Source organism: Protopterus annectens, chromosome 3.part0 (genome assembly GCF_019279795.1).
Source record: "Protopterus annectens isolate FY-2018-M chromosome 3.part0, PAN1.0, whole genome shotgun sequence".
Taxonomy (NCBI): Eukaryota; Metazoa; Chordata; order Ceratodontiformes; family Protopteridae; genus Protopterus; species Protopterus annectens.
Genome location: NC_056731.1, coordinates 435,086,663 through 435,109,754, shown reverse-complemented (window position 1 = coordinate 435,109,754; position 23,092 = coordinate 435,086,663).

Below are 23,092 nucleotides of genomic sequence, written 5' to 3'. Positions count from 1 at the left end.
CGTGTACACAACTCTGAGGTTTCAACAGGTTACTTATCCCACGCGGGATGTACACACATTTTGCCATAACATTAATGCACAGGCATTTGGATTTACGTACCTGTGATGGGATGTTTACATTTGTGGGATACATATTTGCAATCCGGACACTGCCTAGGACGATACTTCCTACTACATATGGGGAATACACAGAAATATACTTCCCAACCAAGGGCAAGCAAGCAAATAAGTCACAAAGCACCACGATCACTGCCAAAGAACCACCAGCCACGAACCAAGCCTTCATGAAGAGCATTATTTCATACAATAGGTTCTTGGACGATCTGCTGATTCTGTGGAGGGGGGATGAGCTCGAGGCTCACGAGTTCATTGAGTATTTAAATAATACTACTAGTTTTTTGAAATTTACCTTCCAGTGGAAGAAAGATACTATTAATTACTTGGACATAGCAATTGCTAAAAGTGAGGGAGGTTTAACTAGTTCTATATATAGAAAAGACAGTTACTCGAATTCACTCTTACACTTCAAAAGTTGCCACCCATTCCATCAAAGGAAAGGGGTGGCAAAAGGGCAGATGGTGCGATTGTCAAGATTGGTGAGTGAGGAAAGTTTATTTAAGCAGGAAATGTTCAAGTTAATTGGAATGTTAATGGAGAGGGGTTACCCACTCAAGTTGTTATTAAGATTGAAAAGGGAAGTTTACAAGCGGAGGGGTTCATCTTACGCACCCATTTTATGGGGTGAAAGGGTGTTAGAATGTAACCAAGAAGGACAAAACAAGAAACAGACAGGTAGAGCATGTTTCGTGTTGAAATTCAATGAGAAAAGTGATGAAATAGTCAAGGTGGTACAAGGGATGTGGGAGTACTGTTTGAGTGATGCCACTAAAGAGGTCCTGGGTGCCCACCCAAGGATTGTTTACAGTAAAGGGAAAAATTTAAAAAGTACACTGGAGAGTGAGAACAAAGGTAGGGCATCTAGGATGTCTAAGTGTGGGTATTGTAGAAGTTGCAGGTACATAGCAGAAGGTTCTTATGTGTGTGTTAAAGGGTGGGGATACTCTTTACCTTGCCCTGGAAAATGCAATTGTAACACGAAGAACATAGTTTACATGGCCTTTTGTGTAACCTGCGAAGCATTCTACATTGGCATGACCATCCGGAGGTTACGTGACAGGATGGTTGAGCACGTGAGAGCTATTAAGAACAAAGACTCTCACAGTGCGCTTTACAATCACAGTATTCATTGCAAGGATTTTAAAAAGTTTGTGTTTTTTATTATAGACAGAGTATTATTAGAGCAAGGTGGTGATATAGGAAACAGGGTAGCATGCTTAGAAACTATGTGGCAGTTGAGACTTAATGCCACTAAGTACCCTGGTATCAATGATTATATCTCTATAAAACCAGTTTTGAAATTTAAGGCTAGTATTGTATAATTAACAAATGGAGTATTTAAATGAATTAAATTCATTTAACTTAATTTATTTTGAAAAAAAGTATATGAATTCAAGTGGAATTGAAACATTGAAGGGGACTAATAGATAAATTTATTAATTAACAAAAAGTATAGAATGGGTTAGAATTAAGTATTGTAAATATGGAAAGGGTTGATTATGAACAATTATTTTATATATACATACATACATACACAATTTTATGTATTTTTATACACATTTACATTTACATGTATTTACTTGTTAAAATTGTACAACTTTGAAAAGTTTTAACTATGTTTTATGAATTTTGCATTTTGTGAAGAAAGTTTATTGAATAATTGATTAATTGGATTGAATTAGTAATGTGATGTCATGGTGTTTGAGAAGTATAAGATGTGCTTGTTTTTTGTAAAACACTGACTCTGAAGAAGCCAACTTTGGTGAAAGCGCTTAGTCAGTGGAATAAAAGATATTCTTCCAAGGCTTGGTTCGTGGCTGGTGGTTCTTTGGCAGTGATCGTGGTGCTTTGTGACTTACATATGGGGAATACTCGCTATGTGCAGGTGTACGGATGCGCAAGGCTGGTAGCTGGATTTGGTGGACATTCGGACATGGGTGCGGGTTATGTGCTATACTGGGGTTGTTGTGTATTGCATTTGCATGCATGGGTCCTACTTTTGGATATCCCGGTTCCGCGTATAGCATCCTATGTGTATGTGACAGGTATGTTCCTGTTCATGTGTGTAGCACATTTTAATATACATATGTTTGTGTGTGTTTGGTATACAATTTGGACTGTCAGGTTTCTTTATGGTTGTTATATAGCCACAACTGCCCTGCTGTGTACTATCACTATCACTGTGGAACTGCTGGTGACCATACCCATGGGGCTAGATGTGTGTATTGGCGGCACGCTGACATGATGCGCTTCACTTCCACTGGGTATAACTTCTGACAGTGCAGTACATTACGGACACACGATTTTAAATATCATTTGTTCCATGGACGGGATATTATTTTATGTTGCGTGCGTTTCTGTTTGGTTCCCCATTTTGTGTGGCCGGGAACTGTCTTGCATGCTTTGCATACGTTTCATTATCCACGGACACTGATAGGTGCGATTACTATTGCAGGCAGGCTCTAATATTCAGCAGTTTAAGTTGCTCATCGCCAGCCGACATTGAAACACCTTTGGTCGCAGCTTAGTAACGCCCCATGCACTCGCGCACGTGTCCTATGCATGTGGATATGGTAGCGGCGCACCTTCATTAATATGCATATGGCGCTGCTACACCATTTATACACCGCACAGCCAGTGCAGGCCTTACACCGGGCTTGCGCCAAGCTTCATAAATCCAGGGGATAGTTTAATCCTGGTGGTCTATCGGCCATTAAGTTCAGTTGCCAGTATAATTCTCTGACTTACAAGCATTCTTTCTATGGGCCACCTCTTGGGGTTTTCATTACTTTCTCAATTATTCTGAAGAAAATTTTATGTCCTAAGTACACCTTCATATGTTTAGCTAGAGAATTATTATCTTTCACATTTCTCATATCAAAATTATGTTCATAAATTCTTTTAATGCAAACATCTCTCCATCTTCCCAGTACAGAATGCCTGACATAAATCGCAACATGCTATTTAATTTATTTATTTTGCACTTGGTTACCAGGAAAGTCTGACAGGATACATGTCCTTTTTCAGAGGCCAGGGGATAAACGCTCCACATATAACACAAATTAGTAAAGTACATTTTGCAGGTACAGAAGCATGACACTACACGTTTTACCTTTGGTATAATTATAATACCCTTTTATTTTATCCCAATTTATGTTTTCTATAGTCTTTGTCTTGTTATGTATAATATAAGGGCACTGCTTACATCTATCACATTTAAACATCCCTTGAGGCCTCACAAATTTATTATAGCCAGTTCATAAATCATAGAACATATTTATACGTTCATATGTTCATGCGTAAGTACTCGACTAGCTATCTTTGCGATCCATTTTAAGACTAGGCAAATTCAATTTTGTGCTCAAAATATCCCATCCCTTTTGGTTATACACTGGCCTTACTCATTCCATGGTCGATAATTATATTTTACCTCTAATAAAAGTTACTGTGATCATACCATAGTTAATTTGAGGAGAACCATGTGTGGGATAAAGGATTTAGGAACTGCAGCTGTCTTTTAGTAGCAAAAGGGGAATCCTGGGTTAAAATTTTCTTTTTCCCATTCATAGATTTAAGTTGTACTTAAAAATTGGCATGGATGTGGCTGAGGAATTGGTTCCATAGCAGCAGTATCCTGTATGAAATATACATGTCCCTCCAAACCATTATGTCGATGTTCCATAAGAGGGTTAGATCCCCAGAATGAGTATTTCTGATGCTATTTGACTTGTTTATGTGCAGTAAATCCATCAGGAATGAGTCAGGGGATTCCTTGTGTGCCAGACATAGGTCACCTCTTAGCAGTCTGTAGGATGCCAATTATTGTGACAGGGCTTTGAGTTAGTCAATGTAGGACATGTTGTTTAGGCCTTGTATCCTTTAAGTAAGGTAACTCTATGGGCATTCTAGTTGTTGCATGTGTCTAGACAGAAACATGACAAAGGGGGCATTATAATCAATGAATGGCCTGATGAGGGCTGAGTAAAGGGGGACAATGACATCCCTAGATCTAGACACAATCCCTTTGTTTATATGCTGTGCAATATAGAAGGTCTTTCTTGCAACAATAGACACATGTTGGTCAGACGTTAGTTCACTGTCCACATAATTCCCAAATCCTAAACAGCGTGGTCAGCTCTTAAGGGAGTATTGTTAATGTGGTATTTCCCTGGGGTAGAGGACTTCCCAAAGGATACAATAATGCATATATATGTGTATTTCTTTCCATATGTACATGTCTAAATATATATCCAATATCTGTGTAAACATCCTTTTCTGTATTTGTATATATGGGGATAGATGCATACACATTTAGATATTACATGTATATATTCATTTTTTGTAATAATGTTTATATATCTATAAATAATGGTATAATAAAACAAACACACACACACACACACACACACACACACACACACACACACACACACACACACTGTGGAATTACATGGATCATGATGGAATGCTTAGTCATTCGTAGTCTATATGTAATAAGTGGCCATATGCAGTGACAGTCAGTACTTTTGTCATGTTCACAAATGAAAATACTTCTGACTGATGTTATGCATATTATTAATTATTATAATTTACAAAGCTGCATTAATTGTGACAGGAATGGAAAAATATATAATAACTGGGGATTGAACACAAAATTCTACTGTTCATGAGGATCAAGGCTTAGTGTGATACTTGTTTAGCCACTTTTGCAGCTGACATGTTCAAGGTTCTTCTCAGTGACACTTACATGGTTAGTGCAGTCTGCTCAGTTAGATATGTGTAATAACCTCACAAAGAGGCAGAGGTATATTTACATAAATTACAAGCAGACATGAAGCTTTCTGCCTATATATATATATATATATATATATATATATATATATATATATGTATATAAATATATATATATATATATATATATATATATATATATATATATATATATATATATATATATATATATATGGTTTACCATGAAAATGTAGAATGAAGGTTTGGCGAACACAGGAATGTTGAAAGTCATTAGGCTGCTTCCTGTATTGCTGACCTTCACTACTGTGAGTGGTCAGTACAGCGAATGCCACTGTGCATTTGCACATATGTGGTTGATGTTTTGACTAGACATCGCAGTACAGTGCGGATCGGGAATTACCCTTTTCTCCACTGTAGTGCGATCTTGGAGTTGGAATATATAATTTGCAGGGGCTGTGGAGGTGCAGGAGGCACTGACTCCCTGCAAAAACATTAGATTATGTTATTTGCAGTACTGAACTGCAAAACTAAATGTCGAAAGTGATTCTGTCGCTAAATGCACTTCTACATTCTGCCCTACTTAGTATGCAGGAAGTGGTCTTGCGAAGGTGATATTTCGAATGGATTATGTTGTGCCATTTGAACATTTGATTGTAAACCTATATATATATATATATATATATATATATATATATATATATATATATATATATATATATATATATGTATATATATATATATATATATATATACATATACACACACACACACACACACACACACACATATACGTGCATGTGTGTGTGTGTGTGTGTGTGTGTTTGTGTGTGTATCAGTGTCTGATATAATTTGTGGTTAGAGGTGTATACTTATATAGAACCACAATAGATAACTGCAGAATGTGAATCATTCACAGCCTACACATACATTATACAACTATAAGATGAACATTATAGTAATCTTAATATACACTTATACTATCTGCACCTGCACATATGACAGTTATTTCTGTTGGATCATATATTAACTCAGGTACACAGGCTCCAGTTTAGCAACTAAGTTCAAAAGCAGGTATATTAAACTTTTTTATAGCATGAGTGAAGAACTTGCTAGAGTGATAAAAGTGTTAGAAAAGTTAAATAATCCCTCTATGACTGATGTTGCTATGGGGAGAACATGTGGAATATCTCACTTACTGTAGGGATCTGGTGGTGCTCTGTAATCCGGGTTATCCAGTCTCTCATCTGTGTAGTGCTTTTTGGTGTAGGCTTCTGCAATGATGGTGGACCTGGATATCTATCTCTTAGATTCCAATGCATCTGAGAAGCTCAAAAGGAATCCTGTTTCAGGCATTGATTATCATAAACGCCCTCTGCCTTGAACTCATAAGGCTTGATATGAAACATACACATGAAGCAGGTGCAGGGTCTTCTCACTGGTCCGGATAGACATTTGGAGACATGTCAGTTGTCTTTGTAGCCATCACTTGAAGAAAGTCACAGTACAAAATGTTATATCAAAAAAAATCTCACTGCAATACCACCCAGTTCAAAAGTGAAGGCTGAGACAAGTGTATCAGTTTTTGAAGTTGACACAATATGGTTGGCATCAGCTTATTGGTAGATGTTAGAGACATGCTGTACAGTTGGGCAGACATTGGCTAATACTCAACATATGCATTGAAATTTCAACAGGTTTGTGCACGTCTGCCAGCTCACACTTGCATAGGCTAATAAGATTCATAAACCTAATAAGAGCTCACCTGTTTTACTAACAGTATTCGTCAGGTAACAACAATAGGAAAAAACATTAGTAATAAAAGAAATAATTAAATAAAGAAAGGGCTTAAACACAACATGAAACATGATTGCTCTGCCTCCACTATGGGACCTGTTCATTAAACAGACCTTGCGATAGCTGAAGGTAATCATTTGCACCAAAGTAAAGTACTTGATAACAACCATTTAAGTAATGATATTCTACACCACAGTGTTTCTAATGAAAGTGTAAAGTTTATGTCTAAAAATACATCTCCTCCTTCTCCTTCATGAAACAATAAAAACAATTTTATAACAGCTTACTATTGTGATACCTGTAGTTTAGGGAGTAAACATCATGAACTGGCATACATTTTATACCACGACAGGGTCAGTACAACAGATATCAGTGAAGCATTGGACTCGTCCAACCTTTTGTTCCCTGGATATAACAAAATTAACTGCTTAAGTTCTTCTAAGAATGTTGGAGGATTATTACTGTTAATTTATAAGCATCTAATTTTTAGTATAGTCTCTGTTAATGCTTTGTGGGAAACTGAATTTTACAACCAGGTCAGCTTAGTGCTAGATTCAGTTTTTTTTTTTAGTAGAGTTTATATTTCTTGATTTAGCAAAAGTTTTTCATAGTGTTCTTCACTACTGCATGAATTTTGCTTTAAAGTATTTAAACAATATTTAATGAATTGGATTAATAATTGAGTATCTAGTCCAGTGGTTTTCAAAATTTTTTACACTTGAGGACTGGTGAAAATAGGAGAATTATTTGGGGGACTGACGCAGTGGTGCAGTGGTTAGTGTTGCTCAGCAAGAAGTTCTCCGGTTCAATTCGCAGCTGGGGTGCTTTCTCTGTGGAGTCTGCATGTCCTCCCTATGGTTGTGTGGGTTACCTCCCACAATCCCAAGACATGCAGTAGGTAAACTGGACACTCTAAATTGGCCAAAGGAGTGAGTGTGTGAGTGAGTGGTACAGAGAACTATGATAGCAGGGTTAGCCACCTGGTGGTGTAAGCCTTGGCTTAAGATGATGGTCACTGTTGAAGTGACACCTCAACCCCATATGCAAAATGGGAAACAGGGGTTGTGGATGGATGGATGGATTTTGGGAACTGCTAAGGCAGAAATAAAAACCTTTATTTATAGGAACCAATTAAAATAATTGCTGTTTGAGCATTGTATGTGAAAGGATATGAAGTTTGAAACGTCAATCTTTTTATGAGGAACAGACCAAAAATACGGGGAAAAATCTGGACATTCTGCAAAAATCTGGACAGTTGAGTGGTATGCTACCTATCTTCCTCTTACACATACCCATAGACACACACGCACACACACACACACACACACACACACACACACACACAAGTGCATGCATACACATACACACACTTACCCATCTCCCTCTTTCACACACATAGACACACACACATACGCACACACACACACACACACACACACACACACACGCACACATGCATGCATGCACACACACACACACACACACACACACACACACACACACACACACACACACACACGCACCTATCTACCTACCAGTTAAACAAACACACACACACACACACACACACACACACACACACACACACACACACACACACACACCCTGTTTTACAGTTGTAGTTGAGTTATGGGAGGGGCCTATATGATTGACAGTAAACTGTTGTGTCCATCAGAGATATTTAACTGCATTTTTATTACATATTCATCACTATCATGCTAAACCAGTAACACACATAGTCAACTGGGGTTCATATGTTAGTCACTAATGAGCTATAATACCTACAGAGGTATGTGTATGCCATTAGTAATGATACTATATATAGCTATTAGTATGTAGTATTACATTTATAATCAAAGTTTGGAAGCAGTGACAGTTTGCCACCTTTACTAAAATGTACAGTTTGTTGGACTTGAACCGTGGCTCACCTGTGTATTAACAATGAATTCACTGCACTTACACCTGGTGCCACAAAGAAATCTATGCAGCAGCTGTATTTTCCCCATGCAGTACTTTCAGAGTGCTGATGGCATTGCATCACTGCTGAGCCTGTTTGTATGGAGAAAGGTGCACCAAATTAAATTTTTCATTTTTCCCTTAAGCAGTGAACTGTGTTTGTGTTCAGATAGGCAATGCACGAATGGAAAAAGCAAAGGCAAACACATATTACTTGTGTAAGTACTCATTATGACCCCCCACACACACTGAAAGTACGGCGGTGGGACTCCAACCCTGCTTTACCCTTAGCTCAGTGTATTTACAGCCTGTTCCACAAAGTCAGCTAACAGGGGAAATGTCATCAGTCATTAACATCCATGGTATTCACCACAGCTCAATGCCGCTTAAGAGTGTTTGAGCTCTAGAAGGTGACTGAAATTAAAATGTCACTTTTTCCTGATGCATTGAACCATATTTGTGCTATGCCACATGCACCTGGTGGGGGCCAAAATAAATCAATAAATAAAGATAAAAAAGAGAAACAAATATTAAACAATTAGACAGCTCTGGATTTGAGCCATCAGACTATTGCACTTAACATACCACAGTTGCAGTTGGTTGCTTGTCTTTTCCACAGACATAGCTTTGCAGTAGCAATCAAATAATGTACATACAAGTAATTCACATTTCATAAGCAGTATTAAACAGTTCTTACAGTTGCACATTTTTAGATGAATGTACATGTGTAGATGACTTATTTAGTGGAATGAGTTGTGACGACCCTCCACCTCTGGGCCAGTAATCAATGAGCCTCAATCCTCACCACTAGCACCTGTGGGAAATGTTCACTGGGAGTATAACAGGCATACACCCAGTATTTCCAGATGCAGCTCTCTTTATCAAGTACAATCAATCAATATTTTCCTTAAGAGAACACGGGGAACACAGCCAGTCCAGGGCTGGTTTTTCCCTCTTTCTCCAGATCCACGATGATGCTCCCTACTGGCACAGATATAGAGTTGAGTCATTAGCCAGGGTTCCAAGCCAAGTCCTCCAACACTCTCTCTGTCCAATCAGTGCTTCATATCCCTGCCCAAGTAGCTGACATGCACACTCTTTGAGATTTGATTTACACACACACACACACACACACACACACACACACACACACACACACACACACACACACACACACACACACACACACCTGGGAGAGGCTGGCACAGGTTTACTAGCTATATCTCCTCTTGCCTAGACTATAAGGTAGTTATCACTGCCACCAGAACTTCTTGCTACTTTAAGGCCCTTAACAAAGGGTGTCCAAGTTTACTGAGTGAAATAAATATTAATTCAAATGATAGTTTGACCAAGAACAAGGCTGTTAGAAGTGATCCACACAGTGTCACAAAATGCATATGCAAATGCTCTCAGAACTTAAGTATCTCTACAAAGATCATCCACAATGTAAAGCTTAAATATATTTAATAATAAATAAAAGAACAAGACAATACTAAATATCAATTTACAGTGGCATCAGAGTTCAAAATCACAGAATAACATTGCAGGACAGACTCAGACAAATAAACTAAGCTTCACTATATTCTTGACTAAATCTAAAAGAATTATACTATTCCCTACTTACTTAATAGAGCAAGGCAGATGATGTGGTGAATGGTCCTTTTTGTTGTCAGGCCCAAGACAGAATACAGAACTCCCAGTCTCACTAAGAGACTTCTCAAAATAATATTACTTGTGGGATATCTTGCAAAATGGCATCACTTCTGGTCATCTGACTGCTAGTTCTCATGCAAATCCCCTTTGCTGGAAGCTGGCAGGATTTAGCACCTACCTGTAAAAATACAGACACAGTGGCTTTTGCTCAGATCTGTGACAGGTGCTGGAAGCCATAAAACAGTTTCATAACTCCACACTTCCAGAGTTGTAATTAGTTCACTTCAAAGACAATACAGAAAGCTTCCTAGTACAGACTTTGCATCTCTGTCTGCATCGAAACCTGTGAGGTAGCATCTTTATGTCCTAGCCCTGTAAAGTGATTAAATTTTAGATATATTTTAAAGTGTGCTGGACTGAGGTCAACCTCCTGTTTTCAATTGATTACATTTTAGATATATTTTAAAGTTTGCTGGACTGAGGTTGACCTCCTGTTTTCAAGATTAATCTGTTAAAACATATACATTTAAAGAGATACAATAGTGCATGTACATTTCTGTTCTCTCGAGTAGGGCACACTGTGGATACATTTCAAACACAAGCACTTTACAAATACATTTTCAACACAAATGTCTGTACAAATCAGTTTGATATACACATGACATGCAGTTATAATACATTTGTAACACCTGCATCTTGTATAAATCAGTTTAATATTCACAAATGACATATAATTGCTTACAAAATTCCAGCTAGCTGTGCTGGCAGTACATCTTCTCATCACATACGTAATCACAGTAATATTGATGAATATGTTTGCAAAACTGCATCTCTGCCTTCATTTTGCAATCTGGGAATACTTCCACTATCTCTGCTTTACTATCAGACATGCAATCTCTAGTGCATATCCTCTCATTTTTCTTTCAAAGTGTAATTCAAATACATGACAGTGAACAACATTTTTCAGCAAAGGCAGGAAACTGTGCTATTATGCCAAAGAAATATGCATGTAGGATATCTGTTTTTGTTTAAACACTCACTGCAGTTAGTTCCACACTTTGTAAGTGTATCCTCACTGACACACCCACTTCAGGGAGGGTGTCTGTGAATTACTGTGTTTTGCTTCAGTCTGACTAATCATTCAGAGTCACAAGTCATTAGTACCTAACAGTAGTGCAGAGGCTACACTATATTTACATCTGCTACAAAAAGTCAAAAGTTTGATATTCAGCAATTCTAATCAGTTCACACTTCATTTGCATCTTTGAGTGCTCATAGGGCTGAGTCTACACCATAGTAAGGTGACTGTAGCTAGGGAACTTGAAGTTGTGGAGATTGTTTTGAAACAGAGAAGATTGTAACTGCTCTTTCTTTGAAAGAGATTTTTCTGCAAAGAAGCACATATTTTGTTTAAACACATTTATCTTATTCAAGTAGATAGCTAGTAGAAAAATAAAAGTATTGATCTGTATGAATTTTTATACTTCACTGTTGGCATAGTGGTCCTTGCAATGCTTTGCATTTGTGAGATGGGATGCTTATGCTTACAGTACAGTATGTTACCATTTGCTTTTGCAATTTCACATGGTATTGGAGACAACTGAATTGTGTTTTTCATCCAATGAAAGTGGTTGTACATGTGGCTAACAGTTTTGTTAGACTTGTCATATGCCCCAGGGCAACCTCCTCTGTAGCCAAAGTGTGGGTGAGGTGCCACACTTTATGGTTGGTAGGGGTGTTTGGAGAAGGCCTGTTGTCCGCCTCCCACCTGATGCTGGTGTGTCATTACGCACCACTCAGTGTATGTATAAGGCCATCATGGAGGCACAGACACATTTCACTAGGTCACCAAGGACATAGTTAGGATACTAGATATGGCACAATCTGATGTGCATGACTGCCTCCACCAGATATGGGAGGCATGGTAACTGCCATGGTTGCCAGTACACACATATTCAGGATGATTCCCCCTAGCATTACACATCATCTGACAGTTAATGGATTGGAACCATTTATGTTGATGTGGACCTTTCCCTGTTCCCTAGGTGGAGATTTGATCTCAATGTGGGTGCAGTCTATCACACCCAAGACTTCAGGGAAGTGTGCTATGGGGAAGAACTCCTGCATAGTTCTAGTTCTGTCCTTGGGGTTACAGGTACTTATACATAGTCACTGGCATGCTGTACCACAGTATTCAGGGACTGGTGTAGAATCCTGTGATGCTGATGCCTGTGACACCCCCAGAATGTCTATTGTGGGTCTCTAAAGGGTTCCTGTAGCTAAAATACTAAGTGCTACACATACTTTGATTTCCACAGGTATTGCCTCTCCTTGTTTTGCCCTTGGTCTCAGTTAAGGATGACAGAAGTTGCAGAGTTCCTGGAGTGTGTCTCTATCCATCCTTTAGTGCTCTACTGTTTCCACCTCATGCAGACAACTAAAAGTTAATTAGGGTCTAAACATCTGTCTACTCCTTGAAAATATGACAAAACGTATAAAAATCACCAGCTTGTACTTTATTAACAAGAATATCTCAAGTCTCTAGCGCTTTGGCAAGAAATGCCTTCTAGGAGTACATCAGTAAGGAAAAAACAGTGCCATTTTATACAAGCATTAACTACCAGTTATAAAACACTTAACTAATTAATTAATATCTAAAACATTAAATACTTTATTTATATTATACTTAGAAAACAATTATTATCAAAGTTTCTATGAACATTCAGTATTAAGTCCACAAGAACTTAAAGTATTGTATTTTTAAATATAAATGCTTTCTTTATATAACATATGATGTTTATTCTTAAACTCAGAGTTGCCAACAACCCAATTAACTTGTTCTAGGATGCTGGCTTGCAGAGAGTCTGGATTGCTATTGCAAAATAACTTAAAATGCATAGCACCAGGACTAGCAACTTTTTCCATTTTTATGCCTCTAATGTGCTCCTGCAGTCTCAGTTTAAAAGTTCTCTTAGTTTCACCTATATAAAAGAGACCGCAGGAGCATCTAAGAACATAAATAACATTAGATGTTAAACAAGTAAAATGTCCTTTGGGATTAAAGGGAACACCAATGATATAACTAAAAAATTAATAACATATTTGCATGCTGAGCATAGTACAACCACTAGTGCCTAGTATACCTAAAGTGCTGCATAACTTATCCAGTGGCTTAACAAATTTACTGTGTACAATAATGTTCTGTATGTTCCTACCCCTAGTGTATGAAAATATAGGAAATCTACATAATGTATCACAAAATACTTTAAATTTAAATAAAAGACACCAAAAATGCTTGATTATCTTAATTTGTTCATGAGAAAAAAACATTATAAGAAATAACTATATGCATTTGCCTAACTTCTAACTTATCTTGTCTAGTATTACTGCCAGTATATCCTCTGTAGTTTTTCATAACAGAGGTACTGGCTGCTGAGAAGTTATTTTGTACCACCAGTGCCTTCTGGATATCTTTCATGAAATATCCCCTTCTTGAGAACATATTTATAGAAGTACACATTTCCTTGTATAATTCCTTTTCATCATAACATAGTCTGTAGACTCTCAGTTACTCTCCATAGGGTAAAGAATCCAGCAGATGAGATGAATGGCAACTGGTTCTATGTAAGAAATGATTACTGTTGTCAAACTTTTGATGAATTTTAGTTTTAATTTTTCCCCCACTACACCTGTTAAATCTATATCCAGAAAACTTATAGTTTGACCCTGTTGAAGTCCATCAAATTTTGTTTGAAACCTGTTTACATCCAAATCTTTAACAAAGACTGATAAATTAGTCATCCCACCCTTACACAAAAATACTATGTCATCTATAAATCTATAACAGGAAACATAAGTTCTGAAAAAATTATGTCTGTATAAGTATTCCACCTCATAAAGGCCCATAAGAAAATTAGCATAGGCAGATGCAAATGATGCACCCATGGCAGTGCCTATTTTCTGAACATAAATATCTTCACAAAAACAAAAATAATTATTAGTAAGACAAAATTCTATCAATTCTAATGCATAATTACTTAGTGGACTGTCTCCTAAGAAATACTTAGTAGCTTCTATACCATGTTGATGTTGTATAGAAGTGTATAGACTTTTAACATCAACAGACACCCAATACATGTTTTCAGTCCACTCAGCAACTATAATTGTATCTAAAAAATCAAAATAATCTTTTATAAGTGATGGTAACTTCATTACATAAGGTAATAAATAACTATGCAGAAATACACCTATGTTTCGTAAAAAATAATGAGTAGCAGAAATAATGGGCCTTCCTAGGGGGTGCATGACTGCCTCCACCAAATATGGGAGGCATAGTAACTGCCATGGGTGCCAGTACACACACATTCAGGATGATTCTCCTAGCAATACACATTATCTGGCAGTTAATGGATTGGAACCCTTTCTGTTGATGTGGACCCTTCCCTGTTCCCTAAGTGGAGATTTGATCTTAATGTGGCTGCAGTTTATCACACCCAAGATTTCAGGGAAGTATGCTATGGGGATGAACTCCTGTATAGCTCTAGCTCTGTCCTTGGGGGGGGTACAGGTAATTATATATAGTCACTGAAATACTGTACCACAGTATTCAGGGAATGGTGTAGAATCCTGGGATGTTGATGCCTGTGACATCCCCAGAATGTCTATTGTGGGTTTCTGAATGCTTCCTGTAGCTACAGTTCTAAGTGCTACACATACTTTGATTTCCACAGGTATTGCCTCTCCTTGGTTTGCCCTTGGTCTCAGGTAAGGATGACAGAAGTTGCAGAGTTCCTGGAGTGTGTCTCTGTCCACCCTGTAGTGCTCTACTGTTTAAATTTCATTCAGACAACTAAAAGTTAAATAGGGTCTAAACATCTGTCTACTCCTTGCCTGAGGTCTGTCAGCAGCAGCAACAGCATAGACTTGAGCTTGATGCACATACACATGAAGAGGACCAGCAGCAGCCCCTAACATTCTTTCATTCCTGTGTAGTCTCTGTGGCTGTATTCCAAAAGGTTTTAGAGTATAAGGCAGATGGTTACAGTAAATGTACTATATTGCTTTAGCTTACTGAATAGCTCCACCATCTGGGATGGGTTGATTAGCTTAATATTCAGCTGCTTATACACTAATTGGAATGTCACAATATTTACCTCATTTGTGCAGTTCTATGCTTCATGTAGAACCATTTAACTGAATACATATCTGTGTGCTATTGTGTGCATTGTACCATGATGCAAACATGGCATAACTGAGCTATGTAAGATTTATTGACTCCAGCTCTTAGTATATTTTGAAACTAGTGATTCAGTACAGTCAGAGACCTACCAGTTTCTTCTGGAGTACCCTATGACTCCTCAACCACCATTTCTTTTAATTTTGCATTTTTCATCTAGCCCATCAAACAATCGTTGTTGCTAAATACACTGGCAATTGCAAGGTGGATTTTATTGGCAACACTAGTGAGGACTGGTCACTTATTAACATGTCGCTAAATGATTTTTCCCTCTGGGCAAATAGAATTAGACTTTGCTTCAACCCAAATAATTGTCATGTCATATATTTTGGAAAGCCAACCATTATACACACTTTAACTCTTAATGGTTTTATCCTACAATATGTAAATGCCAAAATGTGAGAAGATGATCCCTGGTTCTTCCTAATTTTAATTCTTTAAAAAGATCAGTTAATAATATTTTGCCCTTCAAGCATCTTGTTTTAAAATCAATATGCAGAGAAAAACAGGCTTCACCCTCTCATATTATCATCTTACCAAAACAAATAATGCAAACCCACTAAAACTCCCTACTGTACCTCATAAGTCTACTGGATGTTTTTCATTTAAAACAGTTTCACCAAGTCTACTCTTAACTAAACTTAAACCCACCAAATTAGCAGCAGACAACCTCCCAAGTGAATACCTACAAATCACAGCTGATGCTCTGGCCTACCTAGTATCCATCTTGATTAACTGATCTCTGTCAGAAAGTTATGTTCCCACACTGTGGAAAGTATCACATATAATTCCCCTCCACAAGGTGGACCCTCCACAGAACTAACCAATTACCGCCCCATAGCTATTCTCTCTCCACTCTCCAAAATACTAGAGAGATGCATACACTCTCAGGTCTCAGACTACCTCCTTACTAACAACCTCCTTTCCAGTACTCAGCATGGTTTCCGACCAAACCATAGCACCACCACTGCCTTACTCTCCTTTACTAACACTATCCTTCAGCATAGAAACAATGGCTATCTCTCCTCTGCTACTTTCCTAGACCTATCTAAAGCATTTGACATGGTCCCACACAAGCAACTTATCTCTGTCCTCAATAACCTATCCTTCTCTCAATCAGTCACCAACTGGTTTCAGAGTTACCTGTCTGACCGCCAGCAATCCGTTGTATGGCAGAATGACATTTCTTCCCAACTACCTGTCTCCATAGGGGTTCCCCAAAGATCCATCCTTGGACCCCTACTCTTCACTGTTTATACCAATAATCTAGCCTCTGCCACCAAACATGGCACACTCATACAATATGCAGATGACTCAACCATCATCTGCTCAGCCCAGTCCCTACCCAAACTGCAAAAAGTCACACAGGAAGCATTTTCCTCTGTTGAAACTTGGTTATCCGATGCCCAGTTAATACTCAACCCAATCAAAACTAAACTACTCATCTTCCAAACCACCAAACATACTCAAAACAACTCTCACTTTAACATCACAGCAAAATACAACACCACTATATACCCAAATGAACACACCAAATTCCTAGGAGTGGAAATAGACAATAAACTAAAATTTGACATTCACATATCTATGACCATAAAAAAGTCCACAAAAAACTAGGAGCGTTATACAGAAATAAGCAACTTTTCACCAAAGCAGCAAAGATTTCAATAGCAAATTCCCACCTTATCTCCACCCTACGTTATGCCTCTCCAATATATACCAACCTAAGGCAATGCAATCTAAACAAGCTAGAGACCTGCTACAACAAAATCGCCAAATTCGCCACAAGGGCATCCTACCATAGTCACCACTGTCTCTCACTTGCTGAACTGGACTGGCTTGAACTCCCTCACCTCCTTCAGTGGTATCAACTCTCACTCACCCACAGACTAGTAAACCATCCACTAAATGTCCCATCCCTCCAGAATCTACTCCAACCCTATCGCACCACCAGACCACTAAGATCCAGCAACAAAAATCACTTGCAGATCACTAAAGCCAATAACTCTGCTGGTGAAGCACTATTCTCTTGCACCATAGCCAAATTATGGAACTCCCTTCCACCCACAATTACCACCATACCATCATGCACCCACTTCAAAACTTTACTAAAAGTGCACCTATAAACATACTGACTATGCCCTTGCAACTCCCATTCTAATATCACCCACCCCATCCAACCACTACCTTTCTTTCCACTCCACTAACTACTTTGATTACAGCAAGCTCAGATGCTCATAAGCCTAGTACTTATTATACAGCAGGAACTTCTTATTGTAACATTTGTTAATGTCTGTTATGTACTTCACAGATAAAAATTCTAGTTGTCTACTGATGTACTATGTTCTTCATCTGTAAATATGTTGTAAGTAATTGCTATGTTAAATTGTTAATCGCTATGTAATCCAATGTAACTGTTGTCTGTTTATTTTAACTGTGGAGCTTTTCTCTCCGGGCCCCCGCTGAAAATGGACCTACGTCCAGTTGGACACTCCCGGTCAACAAATGTAAATAAATAAATAAATAAGAAGATTGCTTAACAAACTAAAACCTACCACCCTTGCTTCAGATAAGCTACCAGCTGTCTACCTCAGGTTAGCAGCTTAAGCTATAGCCTATCCAATATCAATACTAATTAATCATTCCATTAAAAAAAGTTATGTACCCAAAATCTGAAAAACTTCCTACATGTTACCATTACACAAAGGGGGAACCAACACCAACATTTCTAATTACAGACCTATCACAATTCTATCACCTCTATCCAAGATCTTAGAAAAATGTATCCATTCTCTCCTTATGAATCATTAAAAAAAGACAAGAAGAAAAAACTAAGATGAAAATAATTGAACCAGCGGAGTTAATGCTCAGCGGAACACCAAAAACACAAAAATGTAAAGTAAATATAAACGCCACTGAGCAAAGCAATGGAGGATATCAAAGAAGCACAGTCTCAACAGTTATCAAAATCCAACGGCTAGTGAAGATAATGATCCAAAACAATGTAAAATAAATATAGATGCCACTGAGCAAAGCAATGGAGGATATCCAAGAAGCACAGTCTCAACAGTTATCTAAATCCAACGACTAGTGAAGATAATAATCCAAAAACAAGCGGAACTTATTAGAAGGCAGATTTATTAATAAAATCAGGTTAGCGCTTTCGCAATAGCTTCTTCAGACCTTATCACATAAAGCATCATAAATCACTGCTCTAAATAAACATAAGGGCGCCAAAATCCCATCAACATCTTAAAGGTGTATAACTCATTGAAACACATTAAAAACATTATACATACATATCCATGAATAGTAGATAAATGCAAAAACATGTGAGTACATCTTGATGAAGCCATATAAACAAACATTATAATTAAAAACAAAAAACATAAGGTAATATGTAATAAAAAATATATGTAATAAAAAATATAAATAAGAAATATATATAAGAAAATAATTAAATAAATACTATCTAACATAATGCAATATTATAAACATCCTAACATCTCTTGACCAATAACCTCCTAGATTTCAGCAGTGGACGTAGGGGAACCCTTCCATTCAGACCTGGTGCTAGGTCAGCCCTGAATTTGATAATCCAGTGGATTTCCCTGGTCTCTGTGTAGTTGCTGATGTCCCCTCTCCTATATGTTCTAGAAATCTGTTCTAATATCCTGAACTTGAATTGATGTTCTATACCTTCCTCATTCGTGTGCTTGGATAGTGCATTATGTAGATTGCCCTTCCTCATATGGTACACATGTTCCCGGATCCTGTCCCTCAATGTCCGATTGGTCTTGCCTACATAATAGGCTGGACACAAAGTGCAGCAAGCCAGGTAGACCACATCTTTGTACATGCAATTACCTTTCGTTTTAATGTGGTAAATGCCAGAGCCATAGGGATAGTTAAAGTCAGGGTCAGTCGCTATATACGAGCAAAAATTACACTTGTTACAGGTTGTCATATAGGGACCTGATGAAGTAAGAGGGACATGACGTGTCCTCGGGTAGCAGAGCAGATTCTTTAGATTCTTTTTATTGCGATAAACAAACTTGGGTCGATCACCTGTAAGACCCTTAATAGTTGGATCTACTGATAGGACATGCCAATGCTTGGAAAAAACATCTTTAAGTGTGCCAACATCTCTGGTATAGAAGATGGGAAAGATAATTTCATTGTCTGTATGAGATCCATTCCTAATCCTATCCAGATCATTTCCTATATCACCTGTATATAACTCCATGGCCCCTTCAGAAAAGTATGGTTTCGCTCTATCTTCCCTAAGATGCTGTATATCATCCATCCCTCTAGTAATGTCAAGGTGGCTATATCCACGTTCCATGAGCTTACTGCCAAGATCTTCCAGTTCACTCTCCAGATGAGAGTCCAAAGGTGTGTATCTAGACATCCACGTGGATTGTCCCTTGACTATGTTCTTGTATACATAGCCTGGGTGCATACTTGAACGATGTAACAGTGTGTTCCTGTAACAAGTCTTGCGGTACACACCTGTGTTGACTATCCCACCTGGTAGTTTGTCAACAAAGACATCTAAAAAAGGGATGGTAGTCTTCGACCATTCCATAGTGAAATTCAGGAAGGTGACGGAGTCATTAATCTGTGTGAAGAAACATTCTAATTGAATGGATGTACCACTCCATACGAAGAAGAGATCATCTACAAAACGCCTGTAGAATGGTGCAAATTCCTTGAATAGGTCATTCTGGAATAGATGACTGTATTCCCATTCCGCCATGACCAAGTTGGCGTAGCTATTGGCACAAGAGGTGCCCATAGCTACGCCATCTCTTTGCAGAAAGATCTTCTCATGGAAACATGGAAACTTATGAAGAGACACTGAAGGACTTTAAACTCTTCATTAGGAATTTGTCTTTGAAGATTTTCTTCAAAGACACAGACACTAGATTGAATACTACTGCCTTTAGGGTACCCAGTACATTCATTCCTCCCACGCACCCTTTGGTTGCTGCATACAGCAAATTGGTGGAAGATGAAATTTATAGGATGGAGAGGTTAGATCAGGGAGGTAGGAAGAGGAAATACAACCTCAATTTCCGACAGCGGAAAGCTTTGGACTCCCTCCGCAATAATAGTGGGATCATCATTCGACCTGCAGATAAAGGTGGTGGAATTGTGGTTTTTGATGTGGATAGGTATAATTATGATATGCTACAGATGTTGGCTGACAACAGATTTTATATTTCCATCACGAACGATAGGGTAGATATTATTATTAAAACTATACGCTCCACACTCCTTGGACTTCTCAACAATGGTATAATTGACCATCCTCTTTTTGAATTTTTTAATGTCATCCACCCCCTGATACCCACCATTCAGGGTCTCCCCAAGGTCCATAAAGACTTACAACATCCACCCCTGAGACCTATAGTTGCAGGGAGGGGGTGGTCCACAGAACCTCTGTCACTCTTTGTCGAAGCACAGCTTAGACCCCTAGTTGATGCCAACAGCTTCATTCTCAGGGATACTAGACAGTTTTTGCTAGATTTTTATCAGTATGTCAACACTTGTTCTGGTATCGAAGATCTCCTATGGGTCACAATGGACGTCCAGTCCTTGTTCACCGTCATACCCAATGCAGAGGGCAAAGAGATGATAGGTGCTTATATGAGGAGATCTACCTTATCCCTGAGTTATGATGTTGATCTGATCCTTCTGTTGTTGGGCATCATCCTGGAATCCAATCTTTTTTGTTTCCATGAGAAGATCTTTCTGCAAAGAGATGGCGTAGCTATGGGCACCTCTTGTGCCAATAGCTACGCCAACTTGGTCATGGCGGAATGGGAATACAGTCATCTATTCCAGAATGACCTATTCAAGGAATTTGCACCATTCTACAGGTGTTTTGTAGATGATCTCTTCTTCGTATGGAGTGGTACATCCATTCAATTAGAATGTTTCTTCACACAGATTAATGACTCCGTCACCTTCCTGAATTTCACTATGGAATGGTCGAAGACTACCATCCCTTTTTTAGATGTCTTTGTTGACAAACTACCAGGTGGGATAGTCAACACAGGTGTGTACCGCAAGACTTGTTACAGGAACACACTGTTACATCGTTCAAGTATGCACCCAGGCTATGTATACAAGAACATAGTCAAGGGACAATCCATGCGGATGTCTAGATACACACCTTTGGACTCTCATCTGGAGAGTGAACTGGAAGATCTTGGCAGTAAGCTCATGGAACGTGGATATAGCCACCTTGACATTACTAGAGGGATGGATGATATACAGCATCTTAGGGAAGATAGAGCGAAACCATACTTTTCTGAAGGGGCCATGGAGTTATATACAGGTGATATAGGAAATGATCTGGATAGGATTAGGAATGGATCTCATACAGACAATGAAATTATCTTTCCCATCTTCTATACCAGAGATGTTGGCACACTTAAAGATGTTTTTTCCAAGCATTGGCATGTCCTATCAGTAGATCCAACTATTAAGGGTCTTACAGGTGATCGACCCAAGTTTGTTTATCGCAATAAAAAGAATGTAAAGAATCTGCTCTGCTACCCGAGGACACTTCATGTCCCTCTTACTTCATCAGGTCCCTATATGACAACCTGTAACAAGTGTAATTTTTGCTCGTATATAGCGACTGACCCTGACTTTAACTATCCCTATGGCTCTGGCATTTACCACATTAAAACGAAAGGTAATTGCATGTCCAAAGATGTGGTCTACCTGGCTTGCTGCACTTTGTGTCCAGCCTATTATGTAGGCAAGACCAATCGGACATTGAGGGACAGGATCCGGGAACATGTGTACCATACGAGGAAGGGCAATCTACATAATGCACTATCCAAGCACACGAATGAGGAAGGTATAGAACATCAATTCAAGTTCAGGATATTAGAACAGATTTCTAGAACATATAGGAGAGGGGACATCAGCAACTACACAGAGACCAGGGAAATCCACTGGATTATCAAATTCAGGGCTGACCTAGCACCAGGTCTGAATGGAAGGGTTCCCCTACGTCCACTGCTGAAATCTAGGAGGTTATTGGTCAAGAGATGTTAGGATGTTTATAATATTGCATTATGTTAGATAGTATTTATTTAATTATTTTCTTATATATATTTCTTATTTATATTTTTTATTACATATATTTTTTATTACATATTACCTTATGTTTTTTGTTTTTAATTATAATGTTTGTTTATATGGCTTCATCAAGATGTACTCACATGTTTTTGCATTTATCTACTATTCATGGATATGTATGTATAATGTTTTAATGTGTTTCAATGAGTTATACACCTTTAAGATGTTGATGGGATTTTGGCGCCCTTATGTTTATTTAGAGCAGTGATTTATGATGCTTTATGTGATAAGGTCTGAAGAAGCTATTGCGAAAGCGCTAACCTGATTTTATTAATAAATCTGCCTTCTAATAAGTTCCGCTTGTTTTTGGATTATTATCTTCACTAGTCGTTGGATTTAGATAACTGTTGAGACTGTGCTTCTTGGATATCCTCCATTGCTTTGCTCAGTGGCGTCTATATTTATTTTACATTGTTTTGGATC